Genomic DNA, 15428 nt, shown 5'->3' with positions numbered 1-15428 from the left:
AGAGAAAATTCAGTTTTCATTTATGCAAATGTGCTTCTCTGTGCACCAGAGGCGGGGCTAAGGCTGCTAGTGCAATTTTCTTCTTTTTTACACCTTCTTTCAACAACAAAAATGTCAATCGTTACATAAACTATAGACAGTATAGAAGGAAAAAAATTGGTGCATCAAAAGACACAGCTCCACCCCTTGTGCACTGAGAAGCGCTCTAGCATAATCTGAATGTTCTTGACAATAACAGATTGCTCCGAAATGGAAAAGCTTTGTTTACAAAGCTAAGAATGTGTCCTAGTAGGGTGATTTGAAAGCTGGTAGACAACCTTTTAGGTGCCATCTATTGCAGGTCTGCATTTGACAAGGATATAGAAGAAAAATGGCAGGAGTTGTGTATCTGAAAACAATACCTATTCATTTTGCATTACTTGTATGTCTTGGCAGTATCAATTGTTCATCAAAGGATTTGTAAAGCGCTACGTAATTTGATGGCGCTATATAAATAAAGATTATTATTATTATTATTATTATTAATATTCAATGCAATAAGAACACTTTAATGGCCTCAAATAAATCAACAAGATGATTCACTATATGATGGCATTATGCCAATATTGCTTTGTTAGAACCAGGTCATAGCTGCCATCACCCATAAATGGCTCCAACCAGTCCTGATAAATCATGATAAAGGTAATTATGTGTCATCTAATTAAATGAACTTGTAACTTTAAAGGAAATACTAGTCCTCCTGAATACTCTGTTATACTGTTTTGTTTTACATAGTTGCGATATGGCAAGATTATATGTAGTCTTGAAACAAAAAACAAATATAAAGAAGGCGACTTTTACAATAACTATAGAAATACCAAGTGAATTTTACAACTCTAGATATGACTGCAATATTTACTTACACAGAAACTGTATCTGGCGAGGATGGTTCTCAGCTTTCATGCTAACATTAACCTGACAGTAAGTATCGCCTCCTTAAATCTTTAGCTGCATGGCCCTTCTCCATGAGTCTATGGAGACATGGGGTTTTCGAGCGATCCCTATTACAGTGTGATTACATACTGCTCGCAGGCATCAGCACTATGACACTTACTGTATCAGGCAAATGTCACTTGGAGCGGTTGCTTCTCTAAACAAGTATAGACAAGAAATTTAATACAGAGGGACTTTACTTCTAAATTCAGATCCCAAAAGCTTCAAAACTATCCACATTCACAAACAGCAGGGAAGTTCCTAAGTTAAGTGTCACCAGTGGAAATATATAAAAAAATAAATAAAGCTTAAAATGATGAAATAAATGAGATACACGTTTCATCATAAGCAGTGCCAGCCCCTCTCCATATATTATTCCCTGCCCTTATCATTGTTGTCAAGATACATTTAATGCATCCTGGGAGTCACAGATTTGGGACAGTGAGTGCTCAGGTTCGATTGCCGTTAGCAATCTCTCTCCCCTTCCATAGCCATCTTTTGTCTTCTGCCTCAAATAGGAGGTTGGTCTCAAAATGAACAGTGCCAAAAAACTGAATTTAATGGCTAGACCTTCCCAGTTACTAAAGTTCACCTGGCCTGTTTGCATGTAGTTCTTAAAAAGTCTAATTTAGACAGAATGTACCATTATAATCCATCATGATAAACCAGGGACACTTACTCATAGATCCACAGTGCCTGTACTAATATTCATATATTTCTTATCCATGGCCCCATTCTTTCTAAAATCTACTTTTTAAATTATGCAAATGAGCCTTAAGAGTACTGGGGGTATTACCAGATTCCCTGCAGTCTACGTCACTGTGCAAGGAGCGTTCCCTCTCCCACTGTATGATGAAACCTCCTCTGCTGCAGAAAGATGACATCAGGCAGAGGAAGAGAGCTGAGGAAGTAGGGAGGGCAGAGGAAACAGTGTAACAGTCTGTGAAGGCAGAGCATGGAGGGATCTGGTAACACCCCTCAGAACCCTTCTGGATCATTTGCATACTTTTAAAAGTTGGTGGCCATGGATAACAAAGAAGATTACCACAGTCCTAGTACCTGGATCTATGGGTAAGTATCCCTGGTTTATCATAATGGATTTTGATGGTAGATTTCCTTTCATGTTATTTTTAATTAACCCGAGTTCTTTGAACTTGGCCTGGAAAAGACTATGGGGCATGCCGAAGAAGACATGTTTGGTATTCTGCAGTAGCCTGAATTTTACATTCAACCAATACCCTTTTATCACAAGTGCTGCCATGTATTTTCAAGTTTTAAAAAGGGTATCAATAATTGATTTGGGGACCAAGACCGTGCAGAATTTAGGGGTTTGTCTGCTGTGTTAAAGTGCGGAAAGATAAAAATAGTTGGGGTCCCTGTAGTGGATGGGCGTTCTGACGGCAGCCACAGCATCCATTAATTGAGAACAGGAGTTAAAATTTCCAGTTGCTGCAGGGACCCAGAGCCAACGGTTTCCACCTCAGGGTCACCTTCCAGATAATTGTGTGGGGGCTGGTTGTTGGCCCTCGCTCCAATCCAAACAACAATCACCTATTAATGGCCTATCCTGAGTTTATCATTTGTGTTGACTGATGCTCTTTATGCTGTGGTGGATAAAAAGGATAATGCACACAGTACCTAATCCATCCTTAACAGGCAGGTTTACAAATATTAACATTGACCAAGTTATTGTTGTTTCTGTTGTCTGTTACAATTTGTTTTTTTGTGAATTTTGTTGACTTAATACCTCCTTTATAAGTTATATATTAAAACCAACCATCTGTGCTATGCTATATACACACACAAAGTTTGTTTTCTTTTCTATCAAGTCTTGGGTAGGTTTGTACAACAAATGTTCTGTGGATTACGGCTTTCCATTTTTCTGGCATCTCATCCAGTAAAAGAATTCCCAGCCTATTGATTAACTGCCACAAAGAACACTTTAGTTTTGTAAAAATCCCCATAGAAAATTATTCTCATTCCCATTTAGTGCAATGGAATGGAATGTTTGGCTTACAATTGCCACACAAAATAGAGAAAGTATACATTTTTCAGAAGATATTACTTGTAGCAATCCAACTTAGTTAGGAAAGTAAGGAATATATTTTTTGGCATAAAAATTGCTTAAAAATGTAATAAACACACGATAAAGTATATACACATGTATAGTGTACTATTTCCAACAAAGTATACCGTAATACAGGCAGTCCCCCAGGTTACGTACAAGATAGGTTCTGCAGGTTTGTTCTTAAGTTGAATTTGTATGCAAGTCGGAACTGTATACTTTAAAATTATAACCCCAGGCAAAAAATTTTTGTGTTCTCTATGACAATTGGGTTTTAAAAATGTTGGGTTGTCATAAAAAACAGGATTAACAATAAAGCTTCATTACAGATACATTTGATAACTGTTATATATGTTTATTTTAACCTGAGACTTAAGTACAGCAAATTACCAAAATCCAGAGGTCCGTTTGTAACCAGGGGTCATCTGTAAGTAAGGAGTTCTTAAGTAGGGGACTGCCTTGTATTATGAAAAAACAAAACTAGTTTTCTTTATTTCTTATACTATCCTGAGAGCTGTGTAAGGAACCCAATATAGGATCTACGGATAATTCAGAGGAGAGGTTACCGACAAGAAAAGCACTGTGAATTTTAATTCAATTACAAGAGTCACATTTTAGATACAGTATTTTTCAGACTATAAGGGGCACCGGAGCATAAGGTGCACCATCAATAAATGCCTGCTAAAACGTCTAGGTTCATATATAAGACGCACCGGAGTATAAGGCGCACCTGATTATAAGGATGAACGACCAGCAGGCTTCTGTTGTCTGTAAGTACGGTTCATATATAAGGCGCACTGGACTATAAGGCGCACCTTTGATTTCTGAAAAAATCAAAAGGATTTTTAGTGTGCCTTATAGTCCAAAAAATACGGTACACACGTCTAAGTTTTTATTAGCTCTAGCATTTTTGAATATGGCAATTTTAATAGTGTTTTATTTATTTTGTTGGAAGATTTAAGCAAAACAGGCAAAAACAGGGGTTCTACATTTCTTACATAAATTTTCAGCCCCTCTAGGGCATTTGCAAGTGTAAACATTTGCTTTAATAAAAAGATTTCACAGTAAGGCCCCCTGCACACAAAACATTTTTAGTTCATGGAGTTAGTCTGATGCAAGGAGTCCGTGCTATTGGGAAATAGCAAAACACTATGACAACTATTACACTGCTGTTCAGCTGGCATATAGAGACTCCATGCATCATATTTCTGTAAGATACAAGGACTACCGCCCACTGCAATGTGCTCTGTCCATGGCATCAGACCAGTATGCGGTTTCAGTTCCACTGACCAAACACATTCATGTCCATTATGCCTTATTCAATTGATTGCAATACGGTATACTGGCAATTTAGCAAAGATTCTTGTCCACTTTCTGCACTGCATCAAATTTCTAGATAATTATCCATGCAGATTTTTTTTTCTCCTGAATATTTCACTCGAATCCAAGCTTTTGGTTCTGAAAACATCAATGATGGTCTTACCCATCTTGCTAGAGTGAAAATTATATTAAAATGTTGTAAAATATGAAGTTTAAAGATACTGGGGGAATTTATAAGGACTTCTATGGTGTAAACGCTGTGAAATAAACAAATGCTACCGTATCGCTAGAACTTGTGATTACTTTCCACCACCTTCACGGACGGCAGGGTTGTGGTCCAGAGTGGGGCTTTCCTGCTTCCGCACCGCCAAAATTTTACAAGCCTCTTGATGTACCCAGCTGCGCGGGGCTATCATATGCTGCTTATAAGAGTGCAGACATATAATGAATATCTTCCACTGTTCGTGTTCAGGTGTTCCTAATTTTAGTTGTATCTTCTAACACGTGATTTGTCCATTTTTTTTATATTAAGGTTGTATTTATTTTTATATCCAAGGCAAAACATTCTTCATTGTGTATTTAACATTTAACTCTTAAAATTATGAGGAACTTTTTAGAATGTTTGGACAATTAAAAAAATGCTTTACATTATTTAACCCCTTAAGGACCAAGCCCTTATTTATTTAATACCGTATATACTCGTGTACAAAATATGTGCTGAAAACGTCCCCTCGGCTTATACACGAGTCTATTACAAAAAAATGTACCCACTTAAAAAAAATTGAAAAAAAAACTTATATACTCCCCCTCCGATGTCGGTGCGGCTCCCCGATGTTGGCGTTTCCATGGTTTCTTCCTGGCCGCACATATTATGACATCAGCAGCGTCAGCAAGAAGAAAGAAGATGAGCTGCGGAGAAGAAAGAAGACGGGACACACCGTCATCGTGGGAGCCACGCTGACATCGGGGAGCCACGCTGACATCGGACTGTGAGTATATAAGTTTATTTTTTTTAATTGCTGAGGGGGCAGGCTGTATACTACTGGGGGCTGGCAGGCTGTATACTGAGGGGGGTTTGACAATGCATTTCCCACCCTCTGCTTATACTCGAGTCAATATTTTTTCCCAGTTTTTGGTGGTAAAATTAGGGATCTCGGCTTATACTCGAGTATATACGGTAACCACTCCATCATCTTTGTCCATCACTAACTAAACGCTTTTTAACATATGCCTTGTAAGGAAATGTCAAGATGAATATTTGAGGTCCTATGAATGGTAAAAAAAAGCCTTTTACATGCCAAACCACAAGAGAAAATAAACGTCTCAGCACTTGGGATTAATAGCCTTCTTTTTCCCCTCCATTTAGGCCACAAGTGTTTCATTTATTCTAGTTGCACTGCATATTCTCATTCCACTCTCTCATCATGTCTCAGTACATATGTAAAACTTTAGAAATTTTATTTGGTAAGAGACGATGATGGAGCTGATCAAAAAGAAAAGAAAAAAACGTTAGTAACCCCGTTCATTAGAGGGGCATTTCCATTATGAACATCACATTTGATTGAAAATTATACGTAAATAAAAAGTTATGAACCTCGGAAAGCAGAATGTATGAAATTTTTTTTTACTGGATTTAATTTGTGAAACAACTATAAAACTTTACAAAAACACCCAATATGAAGTATCAAGTCAGGAAAATATATTTTCATGGTACTTATGACATAAGATGAACAGTGCAAATATGTTATAAATGTGGCTTAAAAAAGCACCATGGCACCTTTGCCGTTTTCTTTTCCCCTACCAAAAAAGTTCATAAATGTACCCAAAGATGATACAATTAAAAACTACCACTTATTATAAAAAGAAAAAAACAGGCACAGGCAGAAAACAAATATAGGGATATCCTTATCTGGGCATTCTCATTTATTTAAATTCATGTGACATGTATATACACGTTTCATTGATCGGACATATACCTGTGTGAGGATAATTTTTCATTAAATTTGTCGCCATGTCGCACCTTAGAAATTAGATAGCTGACTTGCAGTAAGCAGTTTTTTGTGTGCACAATCCCTCAAGCAGCGGTGGACAACAATCTCGTTTTTAAGTGACAACATGGCTACAGTTCTGGAAAATTATCTTCACACAGGTACATCCAATTGAAGAAATGTAACTATATGGCAGATTAATTCAATTAAAATAAAACTTACCATCAGGGATTTACCTAATAAGGCAGATGCCACAGTAGGTTGCTGCATAAAACCCCATAATTATATAAAGTATAACCCCTAAATTAGTTATGTTATGTTGTTGCCACGCAATGAGGCAGGAGTGAAGGCTACCCCACGTCCCAGTAGCATGTTTTGATGCTGCCTGCCACCTTCTGTACAGTGTGCACTCGTCAGCTATCGCCTTCTGTATAGTATGCTTCCTCTGCCCCCTGGGCGCACTCGTCAGCTACACCCTTCTGTACAGTATGCTTCCTCTGCCCCCTGGGCGCACTCGTCAGCTACACCCTTCTGTACAGTATGCTTCCTCTGCCCCATGGGCGCACTCGTCAGCTACACCCTTCTGTACAGTATGCTTCCTCTGCCCCCTGGGCGCACTCGTCAGCTATCGCCTTCTGTATAGTATGCTTCCTCTGCCCCCTGGGCGCACTCGTCAGCTATCGCCTTCTGTACAGTGTGCTTCCTCTGCCCCCTGGGCGCACTCGTCAGCTACACCCTTCTGTACAGTATGCTTCCTCTGCCCCCTGGGCGCACTCGTCAGCTACACCCTTCTATACAGTATGCTTCCTCTGCCCCCTGGGCGCACTCGTCAGCTACACCCTTCTGTACAGTATGCTTCCTCTGCCCCCTGGGCGCACTCGTCAGCTATCGCCTTCTGTATAGTATGCTTCCTCTGCCCCCTGGGCGCACTCGTCAGCTATCGCCTTCTGTACAGTGTGCTTCCTCTGCCCCCTGGGCGCACTCGTCAGCTATACCCTTCTGTACAGTATGCTTCCTCTGCCCCCTGGGCGCACTCGTCAGCTACACCCTTCTATACAGTATGCTTCCTCTGCCCCCTGGGCGCACTCGTCAGCTACACCCTTCTGTACAGTATGCTTCCTCTGCCCCCTGGGCGCACTCGTCAGCTACACCCTTCTGTACAGTATGCTTCCTCTGCCCCCTGGGCGCACTCGTCAGCTACACCCTTCTGTACAGTATGCTTCCTCTGCCCCTGGGCGCACTCGTCAGCTACACCCTTTTGTACAATATGCTTTCTCTGCCCCCTGGGCACACTCGTCAGCTACACCCTTCTGTACAGTATGCTTCCTCTGCCCCCTGGGCGCACTCGTCAGCTATCGCCTTCTGTACAGTATGCTTCCTCTGCCCCCTGGGCGCACTCGTCAGCTACACCCTTCTGTACAGTATGCTTCCTCTGCCCCCTGGGCACACTCGTCAGCTATCGCCTTCTGTACAGTATGCTTCCTCTGCCCCCTGGACGCACTCGTCAGCTACACCCTTCTGTACAGTTTGCTTCCTCTGCCCCATGGGCGCACTCGTCAGCTACACCCTTCTGTACAGTATGCTTCCTCTTTCCCCTGGGCGCACTCGTCAGCTATCACCTTCTGTACAGTATGCTTCCTCTGCCCCCTGGGCGCACTCGTCAGCTATCGCCTTCTGTATAGTATGCTTCCTCTGCCCCCTGGGCGCACTCGTCAGCTACACCCTTCTGTACAATATGCTTTCTCTGCCCCCTGGGCACACTCGTCAGCTACACCCTTCTGTACAGTATGCTTCCTCTTTCCTCTGGGTGCACTCGTCAGCTATCGCCTTCTGTACAGTATGCTTCCTCTGCCCCCTGGGCGCACTCGTCAGCTACACCCTTCTGTACAGTATGCTTCCTCTGCCCCCTGGGCACATTAGTCAGCTATCGCCTTCTGTACAGTATGCTTCCTCTGCCCCCTTGGCACACTCGTCAGCTACATCCTTCTGTACAGTATGCTTCCTCTGCCCCCTGGGCACACTCGTCAGCTACACCCTTCTGTACAGTATGCTTCCTCTGCCCCCTGGGCACACTAGTCAGCTATCGCCTTCTGTACAGTATGCTTCCTCTGCCCCCTGGGCGCACTTGCACAAAATACAATACCTTCAGAGCCGAGGCCAAGACGCTCTGCATAGACTCTGAGCTGCGCAGTCAAGTGCGCTTGTGAGGCAGAGGAAGCGTGCTGTACAGGAGGTGGCAGGCAGCATCGAAACAAGCTACTGGGGCGTGGTGTAGCCTTCGCTGCTCATTTGCATAAATTTAACGAGTTATACTTTATATAAGGATTTAATTAAAAAAAATAAAAAATAATGGGAATCTATGTTATTACGTAGATCCCTGATGTTAGGTTTCCTTCAAATGTAAATGCCCAGATGAGAAAACCCCTTTAAGGCCAAAACTTGTCCAGTATCTAATCAGTTAACATGACCGTTTTATTTAACTACAACCCCGCTTGGTCCAATAACATTCAGGGTCACATGACTGCCATTCACTCCTATGAAGTGCTGAAAGTGCACCTGGTAGCGTTGGATGGTTACACTGGTACTCGATATATACCAGAGGACAGGCACTGGCTATATACTAGGGGGCAGGGGGCTGGCTATATACTAGGGGGCAGGGGGCTACCGACTATATGCTTGGGGACAGGGGACTATTGACTATATACTAGGGGGCAGGCACTGGCTATACACTAGTGGAAGCTGTAAAAAATGCATTTCCCAACCTAGGCTAATGCTCAAGTCAATAGGTTTTCCCAGTTTTCTGTATTAAAATTAGATGTCTCGGCTTACACCCAAGTATATACAGTGTAAGACCTCCACAACTCATTATCAATTAGAGGAGAACGTTCCATGAGTGCATCTCTAATAGGGGACTATCCAGTGGTCACGACAATATCCACCTGCACTCAAACATTCCTTATTTCAGCAAAGATGTCTGTCAGCCTTGTTAGGTGACAACTACCACCCTCTGCATCTGTACAGTCAAGTAAGCAAGTACATGACCCACTGAGCACGGAACATCCAGTTCTGAAATGCGTTTTGTGGTCTCATTAATTTTAGAGAAATGCTGGATAAGAAACTGCATGAGCCAGCGCCACAGATGGGAGAGAGACAGGTAATGCTAGAATAGTATGAGCTAGTCTTAATGGGTACAATTCTAATGGCATGGAGAGGAAAACCAACTCTGCTACTTAGTGTCCCATTATAGTCTTTTATAGTGGGGATTTTAAGGCATACTGTAGCTACAATGAAAAGGCATATTGTAGGCGTTCAAAAAGATTCACTATGGCTAGCTTCTAGGAAGCTTTATGGTCCTTATAACAAAAAACACTCCCATCTTAAGATCAATATATTGTGAATGAAGGACAAACATAATTCTTTCATTTTTTTTTTGACTCATTGGGGGAGATTTATTATGGAACATGAATCTCCCTGTCCCCGCCAGTTTTGGCCATTCTATGACCCTTTGGGTGTGTCGGAGCATAGAACAGGATGGAGTTTCTGGTCTAATGGTCAGAACTGGAGGAGTTTGCATCCATGTTAGAGGGGCAGGGGCACTGCATGCGGGGATTTGAATTCACGCCATTAAGATGCATTTCTTTTTACATTTCTTTTTATTTTCTCATTGCATTTTTTTTGTTTTTTATCATCGTTTCTTGATTTTACAAAAACAAAAACCTTTACTAGTGTTTTTTAAGTTTTTTTAATACTGACCAACCCCTTTAAGTGCAGTAAGCGGAATTAGTTATAAATTTCTCCAACAATGACATAACAGAGTAAAAAAGTAAGCAACAGTGGTCACTTTAACACCTGTACTAGCATCTATGAATCTTGTACAGCCAGTTTTAATCCTCCAAAAAAAGTGAGTACTTTAAAGGTACAGACCTTTCCAGGTACTTGTCAGACAATGAGCATGACATTGTTCTCTGCATTAATGCTCATGACATCTCCTCACACAAAAATGAATAACTGTGGTTTGGAGACTGCCACCATGCTGTAGGTTCCATGTATGCCCGGCAGTACATGGACATCGCTCCTCCCTGACCTAACCCAGGCATCATGCGGTCATATCATGGTGGGCGGAGCCATCATAAGACACTCCCCTCTGAGTGCCAATGGTTTAGGACTGTTCAGGCTCCAAAGCTAGAAGGCTGGGGCAGTCACACTATCACCTGAACACTACAGTGAGGATTCACATCAGTGACAGATCTGCAGCAAAGGCAAATTATGATGTATATAAAGTACGGCAGAAACCAGGTATCTTTGGTCACTTTTGAAAATAGCTACAAGTAATGTATGAAGAGTAGATATATGCAGATATGTCTAAAAATACATTTTCAATGCAAATTTGGTAAAAAGCTACACTGTGATCAGGTACATCTTCGGCCTTATGCACTTGCACTTTGTGGCCTGCAAGCAGGTGAATGGGTTTCCCTGTTTGTGGCCCATCTGACAGTGGTGTGCGAGCCCTGCTGACACCCCTGATATCAATAGAAAAGACTGCTTGGACCACAAATGAGGGCAGGAATAGGACCTGCTTTACTTTTTGTGTAGTGGGCAGTTGGCTTGGCGCACCATGCCTCTACGTGAGCAAGCCCAGTGCAAAGTAATGTGGGAACATGGGGAACCAGAAAAAAGGCTCCTGATGGCAGGTTCCCTTTAAGTTTGATGGCCACAACCAAACGGTAAACCATGAAAAATGACGTTAACAGGCGTTTCTCTCAAATGAACTGTATCTGTCTGGCATTTATTTTTTTATGTATTCTCACGAATTACCGTATATACACTCGAGTATAAGCCGACCAGAGTATAAGCCGAGACCCCTAATTTTACCACTAAAAACTGGGAAAACCTATTGACTCGAGTATAAGCCGAGGGTGGGAAATGCATTGGTCACAGACCCAGCCAAATACATAGCCAGCCAGCCCCCTACAATATACAGCTTGCCCCCAGTAGTATACAGCCTGCCCCCAGTAGTATACAGCCACCCCAGCCTGCCCCCAGTAGTATACAGCCACCCCAGCCTGCCCCCCGTAGTATACAGCCACCCCAGCCTGCCCCCCAGTAGTATACAGCATGCCCCCCAGTAGTATACAGCATGCCCCCCAGTAGTATACAGCCACCCCAGCCTGCCCCCAGTAGTATACAGCACTGCCCCCAGTAGTATAAATAATTAAAAATGGCCAAAAAAAAAAACTTATTTACTCACCCTCCGGTGGCCCCGATGCGCAGCGCTGCTTCCCCGATGTCATTGCGGCTCCTCTTCTTGCTTCTGCGCCGTCTTCTGACTTCATTTAACATCGCGTTGGGCGTCGCAACTGTTCTCTCCCGTGCGGCGCCTAGTATGACGCGCCGCTGCTGACGTCATACTAGGCGTCGTACGGGAGAAGAACAATGGCGGCGCCCAACGCGATGTTAAAGAAGACAGAAGACAGCGCGGAAGCAAGAAGAGGAGCCGCAATGACATCGGGGGAGCAGCGCTGCGCATCGGGGCCACCGGAGGGTGAGTAAATAAGTTTTTTTTTTTTGGCCATTTTAAATAATTTTTTTACAGTATTGACTCGTGTATAAGCCGAGGGGAAGTTTTTCAGCACATTTTTTGTGCTGAAAAACTCGGCTTGTACACGAGTATATACGGTATATTTTAAAAAAAGGTTCAGACTAGGACTCGATATACCGTTTAATTGAACTGAAACGGTCCATTAAAGAGGACATGTCACCTGTAAAAAAAAAAAACTTTGTAAAGTATTGTTTTGTGCTACAACAGATGCAGCAGTGTTACACTGCTTAGTGTTAGTTAGTACAGAAGTATGGCAGTATATGTTAGGATTGATCAGACAACCTAAGGTTAAAGTACCCTGGGGGATCTGAAAAATAGTAAAAAATAAATAAAAATGTATAAAAAAAAAAGAAAGACTAACAGCTCAAATCACCACCCTTTCCCTAGAACTGATATAAATATACTGTAAAAATCATAAACACATTAGGTAATGCCAGATGTATCAAAATATAATAATGGTTTTTCACTGCATTTAACCGCGTAATGGAAAATAGCGCCCAAAGTTGAAAATATAGAAAAATCAATACAAGTGATCAAAAGTTTGTACAGTCTGAAAAATGGTAGCATTGAAAACATCACCAAAAGTCACAATAAATGAAACCACCCACAGCTCCTTACACTAAAGTATAAAAAAGTTATTAGCACCAGTAGATGGCAACCCCCGCCCCAAAAAAATAAATTTTTTGTACAGGAGGTTTTAATTTTTGTTAATGTATAAAAACATTATAAAACCTATACAAATTCGTTATCCCTGTGATCGCAACGACACAAAGAATAAATTAGACATGTCATTTGGGGCACACAGTGAAAGCCGTAAAATCCAAGCCCACAAGAAAACGGCGCAAATGCGGTTTTTCACTGCATTTGGAATTTTTTTCCCGCTTCCCAGTACACACCATGGAATATTAAATTCCTATGAAGTGCAATTTGTTACGCAGAAAACAAGCAGTCCCAGAGCTCTTTACATTTAAAAATAAAAAAGTTATAGATTTTTGAAGGTGGGGAGTGAAAAATGGAAATAAAAAAAAAATAAAAAAAAAGGACAGGTCATTAAGAGGTTAACCCTCATTTAAACTGTCTGGTTTCATTTAGTAAAACCTTGATAGTATTAGTAAATCTTCCCCAATATGTTGCCGTTTAACAAGTAACCTGGATTCGAGAGGGTTAAGGAGTTTTTTCTGAGCTGTTCCTATGTACGTCAGAAAGACTGCAAAAATGCCTGGTGGCTATGCATTATTCACGTATGAACCTGGGGCAACAGAAGTCTGTCTCCTTGTTAATGAAGATGCCATATGTTTTACACACAGTTGTGTCACAGGATTTCATAAGCTAAACCTCACCCGAATGAAATCAGACAAAGAGCAAAGGAGGGGTGGAACAAATAAAAAAATTGACATATTGACTCACACCAAATACACATTCTATTATTCACTGGCGAATATAACGCAAGATACAGAGTAAGGGTAAGTCCACGGTATGTTCTGGTACACCAAGGTGTTAAAGGAAATCTACCATCAACATGGATGGAGCACTTCAGGATCTATAGAATAATTTTAAAAGTTGATTTTAAAAGGAAAGAGGCCATGGAAAACAAAAATAAGATGATTACCACAGTCATGGATAAAAGTAAGCGTCAATGGTTTATCTTGCTCGATTTTGATGGTAGATTTTCTTGATTAACAATAGTTAGATTCTTTAGAGATTTCTATGCCTCAGATCTGGCCAACGTTAGGTTCCTGGTTTGGGATCACAAATGGTGATGCTCACTTTGGGGGAGAGTTATCATATGTTGGCGCTCGTGTGCGTGCAAATGATAAAACCACGCCGCCAGACCTCATGATGTATCCGCCGACCATTGTGGCTAGTGGACAAAAGTACGCCAGGTCCATAGTACGTAGTTTTCAGTAAAGATCAGCAAATAATCACTGGTGAACGCTCTCAGATTTTTAAAAATTGTGCAGGCACGTCCCTTGTCCACCCACTTCACCAGCGACTGCACTAGAAATCATGATTATATCAGGGCTTCTATGCCAAAAAACTGGCATAGAAGCACTAAAAATTCTCCCCCTTTATTTCTGCTCCAGCTTTTAAACAAAGAGAACAGCTGTAGGGAATTAACATTGCCAGCAAACATCCCTTGGCATAATGTCATCTTTACCCAAGATAAAATGTAAATATAGCAGGCAGAGGGGTCATGTCATAGCCCATCAGGTAAGAACTGGGATCCCTTCAATACAAATAGTGAAATATTCAGTAAGAACAATCAGAGACTACAATTTGTTACATGACATAACCGGTCAAACAAGATTTTTTGGTTTCCATGTGCAAGATTCAACAAAGAGCGATTTTTATGTAAGATGATGCATGTTATTATGTTATCCCTCAACATTAATGTGATAAGTAGCAAGGATAACCAAAGAAATAGCTCTAAAACTGAACAACCCCACTAGTCTACCCCACTTGTCTTTCCTTCTTTGGAAACCCCTACTTTAAAGAAATTCTACCACTAGTTGGTAGGTAGTAAAATGAAACTACACATACTTAACGTTGATACACCTGGATTGCTGCAAAAAAATAAATAAATAAATAAAGCAGCTCTAAAAAGCAGCTACAGAGCTTCGGTCACGAGAGGGAGTGGACTTTACGAGAAATGCGTGAATTTGCACCTCCTGCGTAATAGATACCTCCCTCTTCTATGTTGGATAGGGAGGTGACGTCACGTGAGAGTGCCAGCTATCTGTATCTACTTTTTATCTTTTTGGTCAACATTAAAGAAGACAAGCGCCAGGATTGTGGAGAAGATGGCTATAGGCAAGTATGTGTAGTTTAAATTTACTACCAACTGATGGCAGATTTCCTTTAAGCCCAGCTATAGTATGCTATGTGACCAGCAGATGTGTGAATGCATCTGTGTACTACACTACAGTTCATGCTGTGAAAAGTTACATTTGCTAGCTTACGGCAGCCATAGACGTGTATCGTGCGCAGGCAGCTGGGAAGCACTCACCCCCTCTTTCTCCAGACGGCTTGTGGCTCATGGCACAGGTCTACTCATGTGGATGTGTGCATGGAGCCTAAGGCTGCAATCACATAACGAATTTTGGATATGTAACGTATGGCAGGTTGCATTTTACCAACCTGCTCCCTCCTGCAAAGCAACATACAGATGCAACTACGGTATACTGCACCCCCAAACGGGCCTCCATTGAGCATAAGCTGTGGGAGTCATGTTCCTGAATAACGACAGCAGCCAATATTCCTCTATAACTGCCAATTCACTACCCTTGACACTTTTAGGTGGGAGGGGTGGAAACACAGGATGATGTATGAGCATATAGTGCATACATTGTGACCCACCGTTGTAACAATACATCGGAAATTTGTCTGACATAACCTTAAAATAAAGGGCTAAAAAGGCAATGTTAATGTAGTAAATTTATATAACTTTGACTTCATAAACACAAAGAAGCTTTTAACGAGAAAA

General features: G+C 41.5%; 1 protein-coding gene across 7 annotated transcripts in view; it reads right to left on the bottom strand.

The window, feature by feature from the left end:
* The window catches only part of PDLIM5 (PDZ and LIM domain 5), a 131101-nt gene that overhangs the window by 96668 nt on the left and 19005 nt on the right, over positions 1 to 15428 (bottom strand). The gene's annotated exons all lie outside the window — the stretch shown is intronic.

This window comes from Engystomops pustulosus, chromosome 1, assembly GCF_040894005.1.
Source record: "Engystomops pustulosus chromosome 1, aEngPut4.maternal, whole genome shotgun sequence".
NCBI lineage: Eukaryota > Metazoa > Chordata > Amphibia > Anura > Leptodactylidae > Engystomops > Engystomops pustulosus.
Note: the sequence above shows the minus strand (reverse complement) of the source record. Positions and strands in the feature narration are given on the sequence as shown.